The 14,724-nt window shown below is 45.0% G+C and overlaps 2 non-coding genes across 2 annotated transcripts; both read right to left on the reverse strand.

The window, feature by feature from the left end:
• Window positions 1-5,880: 5,880 nt before the first annotated feature.
• LOC126019911 (U6 spliceosomal RNA) lies at window positions 5,881-5,987 on the reverse strand. Its single transcript, XR_007499520.1, has one exon. It is a non-coding gene; the product is annotated as a U6 spliceosomal RNA (small nuclear RNA).
• Window positions 5,988-13,491: 7,504 nt separating this feature from the next.
• On the reverse strand, window positions 13,492-13,655 carry LOC126019920 (U1 spliceosomal RNA). Its single transcript, XR_007499527.1, has one exon. It is a non-coding gene; the product is annotated as a U1 spliceosomal RNA (small nuclear RNA).
• Between the last annotated feature and the right edge of the window lie 1,069 nt (window positions 13,656-14,724).

Below are 14,724 nucleotides of genomic sequence, written 5' to 3' on the forward strand. Positions count from 1 at the left end.
AGCTACTCAGAGTTGGTGTCTAGGGCTAAAGAGATAGCGTGTAGGGGTAGGGCCAGTGTGTGGGTTGCACACAAGTGGCTTGCATGTAGTTTGGTCTTGCCTTGCATATAGTTCTATTTTGCTTTGCCTTGCACATAAATGACACGGGTTTGATCCCCACACCCATTTATGGTTCCTCAAGCCCACCAGGAGTGACTCCTGCATGCAAATCCAGAAGTAATCCCTGAGCACCAGAAAGAGAGAGAGAAAGAGAGAGAGAGGGGAGGGGTAAGGAGGTAAGAGATAGTGGGGGCCATGCAGCCAATCTGGATTTGATCTCTAGCTGTCTATGATCTGATCTTTCAGAACCATTTGCAGCCAAACTGGGTTTGATTTCTAGCTGTCTATGGTTACTCAAGATCTACTAGAAGTGATTTGTGGGTACAGCACTAATTTTAAGTCCTGAGCACAGAAAGGTGTAGCCCCTTCCATCCAGAAAAAGTTATATCCACCCCAAGGTTTACTTCAATGTTATTTACAAGAGCTAGACTATAGAACAACCAAGGCTGAAGAAAGGGCTCAATGGATTGGAGCACATGTTTTACATAAGGAAGGCTTGGTTTGATCCCCAATATTGTTGAGAGTGAGTCCTGAACACCAAGCTGGAGTAGCCACTGAGTACTACCAGGTGTGGCCCCAAAATAAATGACAAATATATGGAGCAACGAAAGTGCCTGTGGGTGGATGATTAATAAAGAGGTGAGGGATGGGGCCAGAGTGATGGCACAGTGGTAGGGCATCTGCCTTGCACGCAGCTGACCCAGGAGGGACCACGGTTCTATCCCCCGGTATCCCATATGGTCCCCCAAGCCAGGAGCGATTTCTGAGCACATAGCCAGGAGTAATCCCTGAGAGTCACTTGGTGTGGCTCAAAAATAACCCCCCAAAATGAGGTGGTGGCATTATCCCATGGAATACTCTTCAGCTATTGAGAAGATGAAATGTCTCTATTTGCAACAAAAAGGAAGAAGCTTGAGGAAAATGATGCAAAACTAAATTAGTCAGATAAGTATTGGATTATTCTATCATTGTGTATAGTATAAGGATATAAAGACTGATGAACAAAACAAAATAAAGACGCAAACCTATAAACACTGCTGGTTGAATGAAAGTTTCTTGAGAATGGAGCTGGAGTGATAGCACAGCGATAGGGCATCGGCCGACCTGGGTTCGACCCTCTGCATCCCATATGGTTCTCCAGCACCACTAGGAATGACTCCTGAATGCAGAGCCAGGAGTAGCACTTGAACAATGCTGGGTGTGGCTCCCAAACAAAAAAATGAACAGAAAGTTACTTGAGAAGGACGTAAGGGGAAGTAATAAGTGGGGTAGAGGATAAAACAGAATAAGTTAGTCCTGGGAAAAGAATGTAAGCTAGTACAGTGGGTAAGATGTTTGCCTTGCACACAGCCAGCCCAGGATCAATCTCCAGGATCCCTTCTAGTCCTCTGAGCACCACCAGGAATGATTCATGACTGCAGAGCCAGGAGTAACCCTTGAGCATCTCTGGGTGTGGTCCAAGAACAAAACAAGCAAAAAAAAATTATAATACACTATGTTGTGAGGGAGTGCAAGATTTATGTTCAGGAGTTCTGGGTTTGATCCCCTGAGCACCACGGGGTGCTATCCAAAACACCGAGTAGAGTGTAATTTGGCTCTGTTGAATGTGGCCTCCCTCAACCAAAAACAAACGCGCGCGCGCGCGCACACACACACACACACACACACACGAATATATGTATTCTGGGGCCAGAGCAATAGCATAGTAGAAGGCCAGTTGCCTTGCATGTGGTGGACCCAGGCCTGCCAGGAGCGATTTCTGAGTGCAGAGTCAGGAGTAACCCCTGAGTGCTGCTGGGTGTGACCCCAAAACAAAAACAATAAAAAGTATTCTATGGTATATTACAAAGTTGTTGAAAGAGTGGAAAGTCTTATCACAATGAGAAAAACTTCAACAATGATCAGTTGAACTTACTTTAGGTGAGAGACTCTAGAATCTTGCTTACGAGTGGCAGCCAGAGAGGCAGAAAATGAGCAATTTTTATCCATAGATGAGATGATTTTAAACCCTGTTAATTAAACACAAGATCCAGTTATGTGTGATGCATGACAGAGGTGGGACCTGGGCATAGCACACCACTTTACAGGGGTCTCCAGGGAACCTCTCTGCACAGGCGATGTTCAACCAGAGAACTAAGGAAGAGGAGCCTGGAAGGCATAGCACAAGGACAAGCTCAGCATATGGTTTGGCAAAGACAAAGGTCCTAGGCAGCACCAGGATCTTTTTTTGGGGGTTGGGGTGGGGGAAGGTACTCCTGGATGTACTCAGGGCTTATTCCTCAGGGGTCACTCCTGGAGGGCTATGGGACTATATGGGGAGATCAAACCCAGGTTGACCATATGCAAGGCAAGAGCCCTACCTGCTGTACTGTCACTCCAGCCCCCTGGGCAGGAAGGTTTGGTTGGTCCATGACTATTAGGAAGGGGCTGGTGTGGAGGACAGCGTGAAGGAGGTGAAGGAAGTGGGGTGAAGGAAGGAAGGGTAGGGTGAAGAAGGCAGAGGAAGAACAGTCCCAGCAAGGCTGGCAACACCCATTCCTCTATCATTCCAGCTTTATAGACAAGAAAGTTCGTGTTCCCAATGGACAACATCACATTCCAGTAAGGGGCTGTGCTCAAGCCTGGGACTGTCTAGGTATTGTTTCCTTATCTGCCCAGACTCACACCTATCTATCCACTCCACGTAAGCACCTGTTTGCATGTGCACAGGCAATATCCAATCATTCCCTCCCACACCCTGAGTGTACCCAGTACCAGACCAGCTGAGAGAGCTAGAATCTTACATTTTCCAGAAAACCTTTTAGGGGAGAGTTCTAAGCTCAGAGTCAGGAGTAAGCCCTCAGCATTGTCTGGTATGAACCAATCCCCCAAATAAAAAGTCTTACATTTTCCTCAGAGTCTTGTGGGGTCACATAGGAGCGTTGGATATCACCTGAGTGCAGCATTCCAGAAACTCTCACCAAGGAAAGATTAAATAGGAGGAGGAGGCAAAGGGTTTCCCAAGGAAGGGATGAAAACTGTGAGATACCTGTGGGGATGCAGGGATGGAGGAGATGCTAGAGACATGTGGGCTAGAAGCAGAGCACAGAGGAGCAGAGAGGGGCACAGGGGAACAAAGGCAGGAGTTAAGAGGAGTAGATGGAGGAACAAGAAGGAACTAAGGAAGGACCTAGAGGAGCAGAGGGAGGAGCACAGGGGAGCAGAGGGAGAAGCAGAGGGGAGCAGCATTCTTAGTAGCTGGTCCTGCTTGCCTCTACTCTGCTAACTCAGCTCTGGAAGACATGTACTCACTGCCTACAAGACTGATTGGGCATTTCCTCCTCCCTTTTCGCTAATGTGGCTGTGAAAGGTTGCACCCATTGGAACTAGGAATACACATAAACTGTGCAAAGACACATAGGTTTATTTCACAACCAGATTGGTAAAGATCAAAGACTTCATGATCACACTATAATGGAATTTTGGGGGGAACAAGAGCATACTTTGCCATCAGGTAGAGGTATATAGGCACAGTTTCCATGGGGGAACCACCCAGAAATTTCCATTAAAAGTGGGAGTGCCCAGCACTGGGGTTTGAGCCTTGCATGGCTAACCAAGGTTCAATGCCCAGCATCACTTTGGGTCCCCTGAGTCCTTCCAAGTGTGATTTCTCAGCACAGAACCTGTTCTCTCTTAAATCCAGTCCAATCATGCTTTGACCTGCTAGCATCTTTAACGCTGTTCTTATCAATATCATTATGTTTCCTAATACAAAGTCCATTTTCATCTTCTAGACCCCTCAACATCTAGGACCACAGTTGGGACATCCACCTCCATACTCTCCCCCTTCCTGATCTTGGACCACTGCTTTGCTTCTGCCTCAATCCTTCCTGTTGGATGATTCAGCACTTAGTCCCTTAACCATTTCATGTCTAGATCTGTCTCTTCAGCCCAGACCTCTCAACTGAACTTCAGCATCAACAGCCAATAACTCATTTTGTTTTGGGGCCACACCCAGCTGTGCTCAGGGGCTTCCTCCTGGCCCTGAACTCAGGAATCACTCATGACAGGGTTTAGGGATCCATACGGAATGCCAAGGATTGAATCTGGGAGGGCCTTGTGCCAGGCAAGCATCCTCTATTGCTCTAGCCCCTCAACATCCAATTACTACTTGATATCTCCTCTTGGATGTCTAAAAGACATCTAAGATACAATAAAACTAGAGTCAGGGACCAGAGCGGTGGTGCAAGGGGTAACGCTTCTGCCTTGCCTGCGCTAGCCTAGGATGGACCTCAGTTAGATCCCTTGGTGTCCTATTTGGTCCCCCAAGCCAGGAGTGATTTATGAGCTTATAGCCAGGAGTAACCCCTGAGCATCACTGGGTGTGACCCAAAAAAGAAAGGGGGGGGGGGCGGAGAGATAGCATGGAGGTAAAGCATTTGCCTTTCATGCAGAAGGTCGGTGGTTCGAATCCCGGCATCCCATATGGTCCCCAGAGCCTGCCAGGAGCGATTTCTGAGTTTAGAGCCAGGAGGAACCCCTGAGCGCTGCTGGGTATGACCCAAAAACCAAAAACCAAAAGAAAAAGAAAGAGTCAAGTTCTGGTTTTCCCTAAGACATGTTGATCACCTCAGTAGATGTTTACTTGTGAGGCACCAAATGCCATATTTTCATCCAGAGGAAAACAGGTTTAGAGTAACAGGCCAAAGCATGAAATAATCCAAACCAGGGGCCGGAGAGATAGCACGGAGGTAGGGCATTTGCCTTGCATGCAGAAGGACAGTGGTTCAAAGTCCGACATCCCACATGGTCTCCTGAGCCTGCCAGGAGCAATTTCTGAGTATGGAGCCAGGAGTGGTCCCTGAGCACTGCTGGGTGTGACCCAAACAAACAAACAAATCCAAACCAGGCTGATGGTAAACACATGTGATCAGGTAGCTTTTTGCCTCATCAAGCGTGCCTGCCGGAACTGCTGTTTCTTTGTTTTGCTTTGTTTTGTTTTTACTTTGGGGTAGGACAAATGCCCTACTGCTGTGCTATAGCTCAGGCCAAGAACTGTTGTTTTTATTGAGTTCAAAGATTTCATCCCTATTGAGACTCTCTGTGTGCCAAGTGGTATTCGAATTGCTAGAGACACAACTATGAGTCAAATGAGCAGGAACCTGCTCACGAGATCTTACAGAATACTGGGAAAGACAGATATGAAATACACACACATATGTATTCCAAATGCTTTAGATACAGTTAACATATATGGTATATATATTATATATGGTATGTTATATGTATATACATATACACATATATCTATATATGTTATATATGGTGTACATATGTAGGATACATTCCATATATATTACAAATTTTAATATGTCGTGCAGAAACATAATTCATGCTCAAAGAAAGACAGAAAGAAAGAAAAAAGGAAAGAAAGAGAAAAAGAAAAAGAGAAAGAAGAAAGAAAAAAGAAAAAGAAGAAAGAAAGAATGAATGAAAGGAAGAAAAAAGAAAAAGAGAAAGAAGAAAGAAGAAAAAGAAAAAGAAGAGAAAGAAGAGAAAGGAAGGAAGGAAGGAAGAAGAAAGAAAGAGAGAAAGAAAGAAAGAAAGAAAGAAAGAAAGAAAGAAAGAAAGAAAGAAAGAAAGAAAGAAAGAAAGAAAGAAAGAAAGAAAGAAAGAAAGAAAGAAAGAAAGAAAGAAAGATAGAAAAAGAAATTATGGTTGAGGGTTGAGTGAACAGAAAGTGGGCAATAAGTAGAAAGATGGGAATGGAGAGGACTCAGACCAGTCACCTTACCTCAAGGGACAGGCTGCTTCCTTTTCATGAATTTGCATGTCAGCCTTGCGCAGGGGCCATGCTAATGTTCTCTGTATCATTCCAATTTTAGTATATGTGCTGTTGAAGTGACCACAAGCTGTTTCCTTTTCAGTCCATTTCCCACCAGGGACTCCTCACATCACTCCCACCCTGCCATCCTCGACTTCAAAGACTTTGTGCTGTCTCTGCTTGTACCTCTGCTGGATCCATCCCCATGGTCCTGCCTAATTCCTCCTTGAGTCAGTCTTGGGTCAGTGAGGGACCAGGATAGCATGAGGGATCCCCAGTTCAGTACTGTCTGATGCTCATCTTCAATTTGGCAGCAGGGAAGTTGACCACAGAGGCCAGTAGATGGTCAGTCTGTGCCTTAGCCCAGTGAACTCGGCTTCTAGAGAACAGGCTGGGCAGGCAGTGCTGGTGTGTGTGTGTGTGTGTGTGTGTGTGTGTGTGTGTGTGTGTGTGTGTGTGTGCATCCTTCTGGCAACAGGACTGATGGCTAATATATTCAAGTTAAATTTGTCTGTAGGGGAGTTGGGGAGATAGTACAGTGAATAGGGTTCTTGTCTTGGATGTGGGTTGAATCCGGACACTGCACTGCCTGGTGTGGCCCAAAATCAAAGCAAACAAACCAACAAACTATATTTGTCTGTAGGATTGTAAATCAGTGAGGAGCAAGAATTGGAACTGGGGCCAGAAAGCAGATGAGAAAATGTAGGTTCCCAGTTTGTGGCCAGGTGAGCCTGAAAGGCTTGGGTTAGGACTGTGGGCAGTAATCAGGGTTCAGGATAGAGCCAAGGTTTCAAACCAGAGCTCAGGTAGAGTCTGAAGGCAGAATTAGGGCTCAGTCTATGGCTAAGAGTAAAGATCAGTCAGTCCAAGTCCAGGGTCTGGCTCTTAGTGCCTCCCTCCAGACCAGGAATCTGGGCTTGCACCTTCCCGACTCAAGTTCCATCACCCGTCCCAAACCACCTCTCATCTCTTCATCCTTCCCACTTCGATCCCAAGGGGTAGATCATCTGTGTCCCTCAGAGGAGGGACAATCCACCTGGCACCCAGAGCACCAGAAGGGGATGGGTTCTGCAGAGGACAGGGCGCCTTGCGCAAGACTTGCTGATGCAACCAGCTGCAGGTGAAACCCTGTGCCCTCCCCTCCTTACTGCTCCCACCAGCCTGCCTCACAAGGAAAGGATCCAACAGGAACACAGAATCACTTTCTTTTTTCCTGGGCGAGCAAAGGCTCAGCAACTCAGCAGCTGTAGGTAGAAGGCAGGATCTGGGGTGGTTCTTCCCCTTAGCTGGAAGTTCAGGAGTGAATCAAGCTCCTCCCAGACACCCCATGGATGTGAGTTTGAGACCTGGCAGGACAGGTGGCCTTCCCTGGGTGAGGAGGCCTCTGAGGCAGACACCAGCTAACACTGCCCCACCACAGCTGGGGAGAGAACTTCATGCTGAGGGAGGCTGGGACTTCCCTGGGGATCTTCAACCCATCTCCTTGAAGTTCCTCCACAGAATGGGTATTGCATGGGCTTAGGTAGCCCACAGACTGTGAGTCTCAGGGTGGTCTCTGCACAGTGTCCACCCCTCTCTGACAGCTTATTTTCTCACCTGTCAAATTAAAGTTAGAGGTTACCTGAGAAAGCAGGTGGGAGACAGCCCAGATGTCGCAGGATGATGTAGGAGTGTCTTGCTTCTCCACTTACCTCAACTCTCAGGGGGAATGTGTGTGTGTGTGTGTGTGTGTGTGTGTGTGTGTGTGTGTGTGTGTGTGTGTGTGTATGTGTGTGCGCGCGCGCCAAGCAGCAGCTTTAGTCCCTGGAAATAAAATATGATGTTGCACACTACGTACTAACTCATTTGAGTCTCCCTTTGATCACATAGTTTGTTTCCTGGTAACAAGAAGCGTTACCTCACCAGCAGGATGGATTTCACTTTGCAGCCTAGGGCCCGAGACTCAGAGTAGCTAAGTGACAGACCAGCCAAGGAAAGACCATCTACACTAGGAGCCGTTCCCCTACCCCAGCTATTCATGCCTAAGGCCAGGGATGAGACTTGGTTTCCTCAACCCTCTCTAGCGACTAAGAAAACAAGTGACTGCGGTGGAGGCTTGAGGAGGGGAGATATAATGTAAAGGAAGCATCATGTGTGCAGGCTCCATCCCAGGCACAAACAGCACATTCTTTGGAGGGAAAACCCCGGCCCTCTGAGCTGACCCTCCTTGGCCATCAGAGCCATGACTGCCAGGGGATCACCAGGAACCAGGCAGGTGTTGTGCCCAGGCACAGGTCTCCTTGCCTTCCCCCAGACCCAATGCAAATCAGATTCGAATGATGAAGGATTTTTACAAAGCTCCTGGGAGGCCCCAGTGAAAGGAAAGTATTTATGTTCTTCCTGGCTCCCTCAGAGGCCAGAGCTAAGATCTGCAGCTCTTGCGTCACCAAAATCTATTAACCCATAACCATTCACTCATGCCTGCCCGGGTTATCAATTATGTTTTCCTGACAATCAACCCTTTTTGTTTTGTTTTATTTGTTTTTGGGGTCCCATGTGGCAGTTTTCAAGGCTTACTGCTGGCTTTGTACTCAAGGGAGCACTCCTGGTGATGTTTCAGTAGCACATGGGGTACCACACATATAAAGCAAGCACCCTATCCATTGTACAATCTCTCTGGACCCAATCAACTCTCTTTTTTTTTTTCTTCAAAACTTAGGACAACTTAATTAAATTACTTAATTAACTATTTAATCTATCTATCTATTTATTTAGTTTTGAGGCCACACTTGGTGAGTCTCAGGGGTTAGTCCTGGCTTTATACTCAGAAATTACTCCTGGAAGGCTCAGGGGACCATATGGGATGCTGGGAACAAACCCAGGTTGGCTGTGTGCAAGGCAACTACCCTACCTGTTGTGTTATATTGCTCCGGCCTCTAAGTGGAAATGTTAAATCATTGATTTCAAATGGGAAACCAATATAAAGGAAGGAAAAGCAAAAAAGGTCTTAAATTCCAGCTAAAATTCATGTTGTTGAAGGCTCTGAACCTCTGAGTCTCTCCCTTCCTGAACAAGTGAGATGTTCATGGTAGTTAAATGAGTTGGAAGAACAGGAAAGCAGTCAAGAGGAATACATGTCTCACAACATGATTTAAAGTTAATGAATGGTCAAGACCCTAAGACCATCTGGAAACCCATCATTGCTGTACGTATTCTCTTTTGCAAACACTGAGTTCATCCAACCCTTTCTTCTTACTTTACAGATAGGAAAAACTAAGGGCCTGAAAAGGGAGGTAGCTTGATGACTATTTTTATTTTTTGGGTTTCTGGGTCACACCCAGCAGTGCTCATGGGTTATTCCTGCTTCTATGCTCAGAAATCGCCCCTGGCAGGCTCAAGGGGCCTTATGGGATGCTGGGAATCAAATCTGGGTCTGTCCCAGGTTGGCAGCATAGAAGGCAAATGCCCTATCTGTTGTGCTATCACTCTAGTCCCTTGATCACGATCTTACAGGCCAGGGCTTTTGCCACAAAACACCTCTTCAGGCATCATTTAAAGGCAGTGGACAGAACTAATAAAGGGGAAGGTTGGCAAGGCTTTATTGTGGATATTAAGATACAAGGTGATGGAGAGGAGGAGCTGTGACTTCTGTTTTAGCAATCCAGGACCCACCCTGCTTGGAGTAGAGTCCCTTGACTTCTGCTAGCACATGGTGGTGTTCAGATGGTGCTCTAGGTACCAGCTAGTGCCTGCGATTAAACCCAGATCCACTGTATGAAAAACAGGTGCTCCAAAAATTTCAGTTTTCTATTTTCTCACTTTTAAACAAAAGTATATGTAACTTATTTAGGGTGTGTGTATGCCACATCTAGCTTTGCTCAAGGGTCACACCTGACAGGGGGCTTTTTAGGGTTCTAGTGATGTAGTCCCAGTCAGCCTTGTTCAAGATGAGTGTCTTAATACTGTATTATCTCTCTAGTCCCTATATGGAATTTATTCACAATTATTAAGCAATTTTATTCTCATAATAAATCAGTGCAGTAGGTAATATTATTATTATTATTATTATTCTCATGTACTAGGTGAGATAACTAAGGCACACAGAGAATTTAAATAACATCCAAAATTCTGGGCTGGAGCTCACACAGCAGGAATGGAGTTTGCCTTGCATGGAGCTAACCCGGGACGAGCCCGGGACAACCCAGGTTTGATCCCCAGTATCCAGTACAGTCCCTTGAGCCTACCAGGAGCAATTTGTTTGTTTTGTTTTGTTTTGTTTTTGTTTGGGGGGGTCACATTCAGCAGCGCTCAGGGGCTACTCCTGGTTCTGCGTTCAGAAATTGCTCCTGGCAGGCATGGGGGACCATATGGGATGGCGGGATTCAAACCACCGTTCTTCTGCATGCAAGGCAAATGCTCTACCGCTGTGCTATCTCTCCGGCCCCCAGGAACAATTTCTGAACACAGAGCCAAGAGTAAACCCTGAGTGCTACTGGGTATGGCTCCAACCCCCACTCCAATTTTATCTAAAATTCCACCATTGGGAAACAGAATTGAGTCTAAGACATGTGGTTTGACTATCATACAAGACAGTTCAATATATTAAATCCTTAAAACTGGCCATAGAGATAATGTAATGGGTAGAGCACTTACCATGTACACAGTAAACCTGGGTTTAATCCCCATCATCATATAGTTCCTGAGCACTGTCAGGAGTGAGTGCAGAACCAAGTACTGTTGACTATGGCCCCCCAAAAAGAGAAAAAACACTGCAAAAGAAAACATTTTCAACCCTAAGTACATAGGTACATAAATAAAATAGGTATACCAACCATTTACTGATAATACAACATAAATAAATCAATAGTAAAACAATTTCTAAAATGTTATGCTATCCTGTATGAGGTTATGACCCTCAGTTGAGGAGGCAAGGGGCTAGAGAATCGAGATTTGCCATCATTCTAGCTGTCAAAAGGGCTCCCAGACCTAAGCCTGTGTCCAGAATGCACTTCTGGTGATTATGCCCATGTGACTGTGAGTGAGTGCTAGAGTCAACTGGCCCAGGTTCAAATCTCAAATCTGCTTCATGCTTCATTACAGCAAGTTGGGTGGCCTTGGATAAGCCTCTCACATGGCTGTTTATAGAATGGAAAGAGTAGCTCCTCCCAGGAAATCTTGCGTGACTCAGGGCCTTTGCATCAATGTCTTCTGCTCTCTCTCTCTCTCTCTCTCTCTCTCTCTCTCTCTCTCTCTCTCTCTCTCTCTCACTCTCTCTCCCCCCCCCCCCCATCTTTCTCCACACTCACTCACTTTCTTTTTGTTTTTAAGCCACACTCTGCAGTGGTCAGGGGTTACTCCTGGCTCTGCTCTCAGGAATTACTTCTGGTGGGATTATATGGGATGACTGAGATAAAATTCGGGTTGGCTGTGTGTAATGCAAATGCCCTACCTGCTGTATCAAAAGAGCTAAATTTAGACAGCACCATTCTGAAAATATCTACCTCCAGTCATATCTAATAGCGAACAACTCTATCCCAGTTTATTCAAGAAAATACATAGTACATAGTTTATTTTATTTTAGGGTAATTTAGGTAACATGATTGCAATAGTGTTAATATTTTTTTTTTTTTTTTTTTTGGTTTTTGGGCCACACCCGTTTGACGCTCAGGGGTTACTCCTGGCTATGTGCTCAGAAATCACCCCTGGCATGGGGGGACCATATGGGACGCCGGGGGATTGAACCGCGGTCCTTCCTTGGCTAGCGCTTGCAAGGCAGACACCTTACCTCCAGCGCCACCTACCCGGCCCCTAGTGTTAATATTTATGAGTTCGTTTCGTTTATTGTTTTAGTTTTAGGGCCACACCTAATGGTGCTTAGGGCTTACACTTGGCTTTAGGCTCTGAAATCACTCCTGGTAGTACTCTAGGGATCATATGTAGTGTCTGAGATTGATCTAGAATAAGTTTAAGGCAAGACAAAACGTGACATTTATGTTTTTGATGTACACTTATTGCACTGTCATGACCACCATTGTCCAAGACCCTCCATGACTATCCTTGTGTTATTTTTATTTCTCTTCTTCCTCCTTTCCCTCCTTGCCCTACTGCTTTATCAACTCAGCTTTGTAATCCAAGTTAAGGGTTTGTCATCATTTCATACTGTCTATTCCCTTGTATTGTTATTCTGTACACCACAGATGAGTGAGATAATATGGTATTTGTCTTTCTGACTTTGACTTTTTTTTTTTTAATTTTTATTGAGACCATTGTGAATTACAAGTCTTTCACAGTTGTATTTCAGGCATATAGTGACAATGAATTAGGCCCATTCCCACCATCAGTGTTTATCTCCTTCCACAAGAATTCCTAGAATACCACCACTCTTAGCCCCCTGGTCTACCAGTGTAATAGGTCCATTTTGTATTTAGTTTTTATAGTTTAGGTCTCTTGATTCTATTGTCATTGACTTTGGCTTGGGTATTTAGTTATGACCATTTTCCCCACTGAAAGCATCTGAAACCACTTGGCTCCTGGGTCCCATCCACTTTTTTTTTTTTTTCTCAATTTGTAGCAAGACATGGAAATATGTGGCAAAATATATTTTAAGATTCTTTTTTTTTTTTTTAGGGGGGGGGTCACACCTGGCAGCGCTCAGGGGTTACTCCTAGCTCTATGCTCAAAAATCGCTCCTGGAAAGCTCAGGGGGCCATATGGGATGCGGGATTTGAACCACAGTCCTTCTGCATCTAAGGCAAATGCCCTACCACTGTGCTATCTTTCCAGCCCCATATTCTAAGATTCTATGAAAAAGTTGGAAGCCCCTATATAGGAGATATAAATGAAATTTTATAAAATGGGGGCAGATGTGGCAAATGTTCTTTTTTGTTTGTTTTTGCATAGGTGCAGTAAATGTTGGGGGAAATTCTCTTGGCCTAAGAGATACAAGGTGTCTCTACCCATGAAACATACTGTCATAAGACTGACTACAGGCTCTGGGCATATTAGTTGTCCAACCCCAAGGGTTTTCTTTATGGTCCTAGGAAAAGTTCTACTCAGTTGCAGTTGTCATACTTAGTCTTCTGTAATTAGAGATCTTGGTTTTTGCATAGATCCTAGGACTAAGTCAGGGTGTCATGGAGAGTCTTCTGATTTCATTTCACCATTAGGTGGCAAGGTAGAGAAATCTGCCCTTAGATCAAGTTGTTGCTGTTTCCTCATCGTCAGGGTGTCAAATGAACCTGACTCAGTGTAAGTTGGAGCCAGAGGGGCATCAGGGTCTCCCCAGAGGGAGTTTGATTCCAGGTGCTGGAGCAGAAAGCTGTACCAGTTCTAAGGTTGGGATCCAGAGTTCAGGGTTGGACAGTTGATGTCCATCTTTTGAGGCCCAATGACTTCTTTTTTCTTTTTTTGTATGTTTGTTCTTTTTTGGGCCACACCCATCAGCTCTCAGGGGTTACTCCTGGCTCAGAAATTGCTCCTGGTAGGCTTGAGGGACATTAGGGGATGCTGAGGATCAAACCAGGCCTGCCCTGGGTCTGCTGCATGCAAGGCAAATGTCCTATTGCTATACTATCACTCTGATCCCTGACTAATTTTTTTTTCTTTTTTTTCAGGGGAGAGCGTGAATGCAGTCCCCCACTACCACAAATTATGCAGTTGAGTTTCCCACATTTGGGGAAATCGCAGGAGTCAGCACACCTGGAGTGCAATGGGTGAGCCTCGCCCTGGGAAAACCACCCTCGTGATCATGGTATCTCCCCTGTCAGGTAAGTATGACTGACTAATTTTTCTTAATATGATACTATCAAGTTCCATTCAAGTTGTAGTGAATTGTAAGATTTTATCTTTCTTATAGCTGCATCATTTCTGTTGTATACAACAAAGTTATTGATCCATTCATCTGTCATTAAACATTTGGGTTGTTTTCATATCTGGCTATGAAAGCATCACAATGAACATATATATATATATGCATATATTTTTGTTTTATTTAATGTTTGTGTGTTTGGGGGATATATGCCCCAGATTTGTAATTGCTTGGAAGCAATTCCTTGGAAGCATTATTGCTTTGTGGTCTTTTTGTTTTGTACTACTCCCAGTGATATTTAGGTCTTAATCCTGGTTATGCCCTTAGGGATCACTCCTCATGGAATTTAGGGGACCCTATGGTGCTGGGACTGAACCTAAATCAGCTGTACACAAAGCAAGTGTCCTGCTCATTCTTTTGGCTTGGAGTGATATTTAATTTTTTTGGAGACATTTTTGTTTTCCACAGAAATGGAACATTCGCACCAAAAATTTTCTTTTTTACATTCTTACCCACAGTGGTCAATTCCAATCTTTTAAATATATTTCATCCTCACTGGTGAAAGATGTCTTACTGTTGTCTCGATTTGCATTTCCCTGATAATATGTGACAATGAACACTTTTTCATGTATCTGTCTTTTTATTCTCTCTCTATTTAATGATGATGCTGTTGTTTACTCCTCACTGCTGTTGTTTTGTGAGTGTTTATAGATTAACCCTTTTGTCTGACACATGGTATGCAAACCTCTCAATCAATAGGATGCTTTCTTGTTATAGCCTAAGTTTCTTTTTTTTTTTTTTTGGGTTTTTTGGGCCACACCCTGTGACGCTCAGGGGTTACTCCTGGCTATGCACTCAGAAGTTGCTCCTGGCTTCTTGGGGGACCATATGGGATGCCGGGGGATCGAACCGCGGTCCGTCCTAGGCTAGCGCAGGCAAGGCAGGCACCTTACCTCCAGCGCCACTGCCCGGCCCCGCCTAAGTTTCTTTTGCCATGTAAAAATGTTTGTTGTCTCGGGGCCAGAGAGATAGCATG

The sequence above is a fragment of the Suncus etruscus genome, chromosome 9 (assembly GCF_024139225.1).
Source record: "Suncus etruscus isolate mSunEtr1 chromosome 9, mSunEtr1.pri.cur, whole genome shotgun sequence".
NCBI classification, from domain to species: domain Eukaryota; kingdom Metazoa; phylum Chordata; class Mammalia; order Eulipotyphla; family Soricidae; genus Suncus; species Suncus etruscus.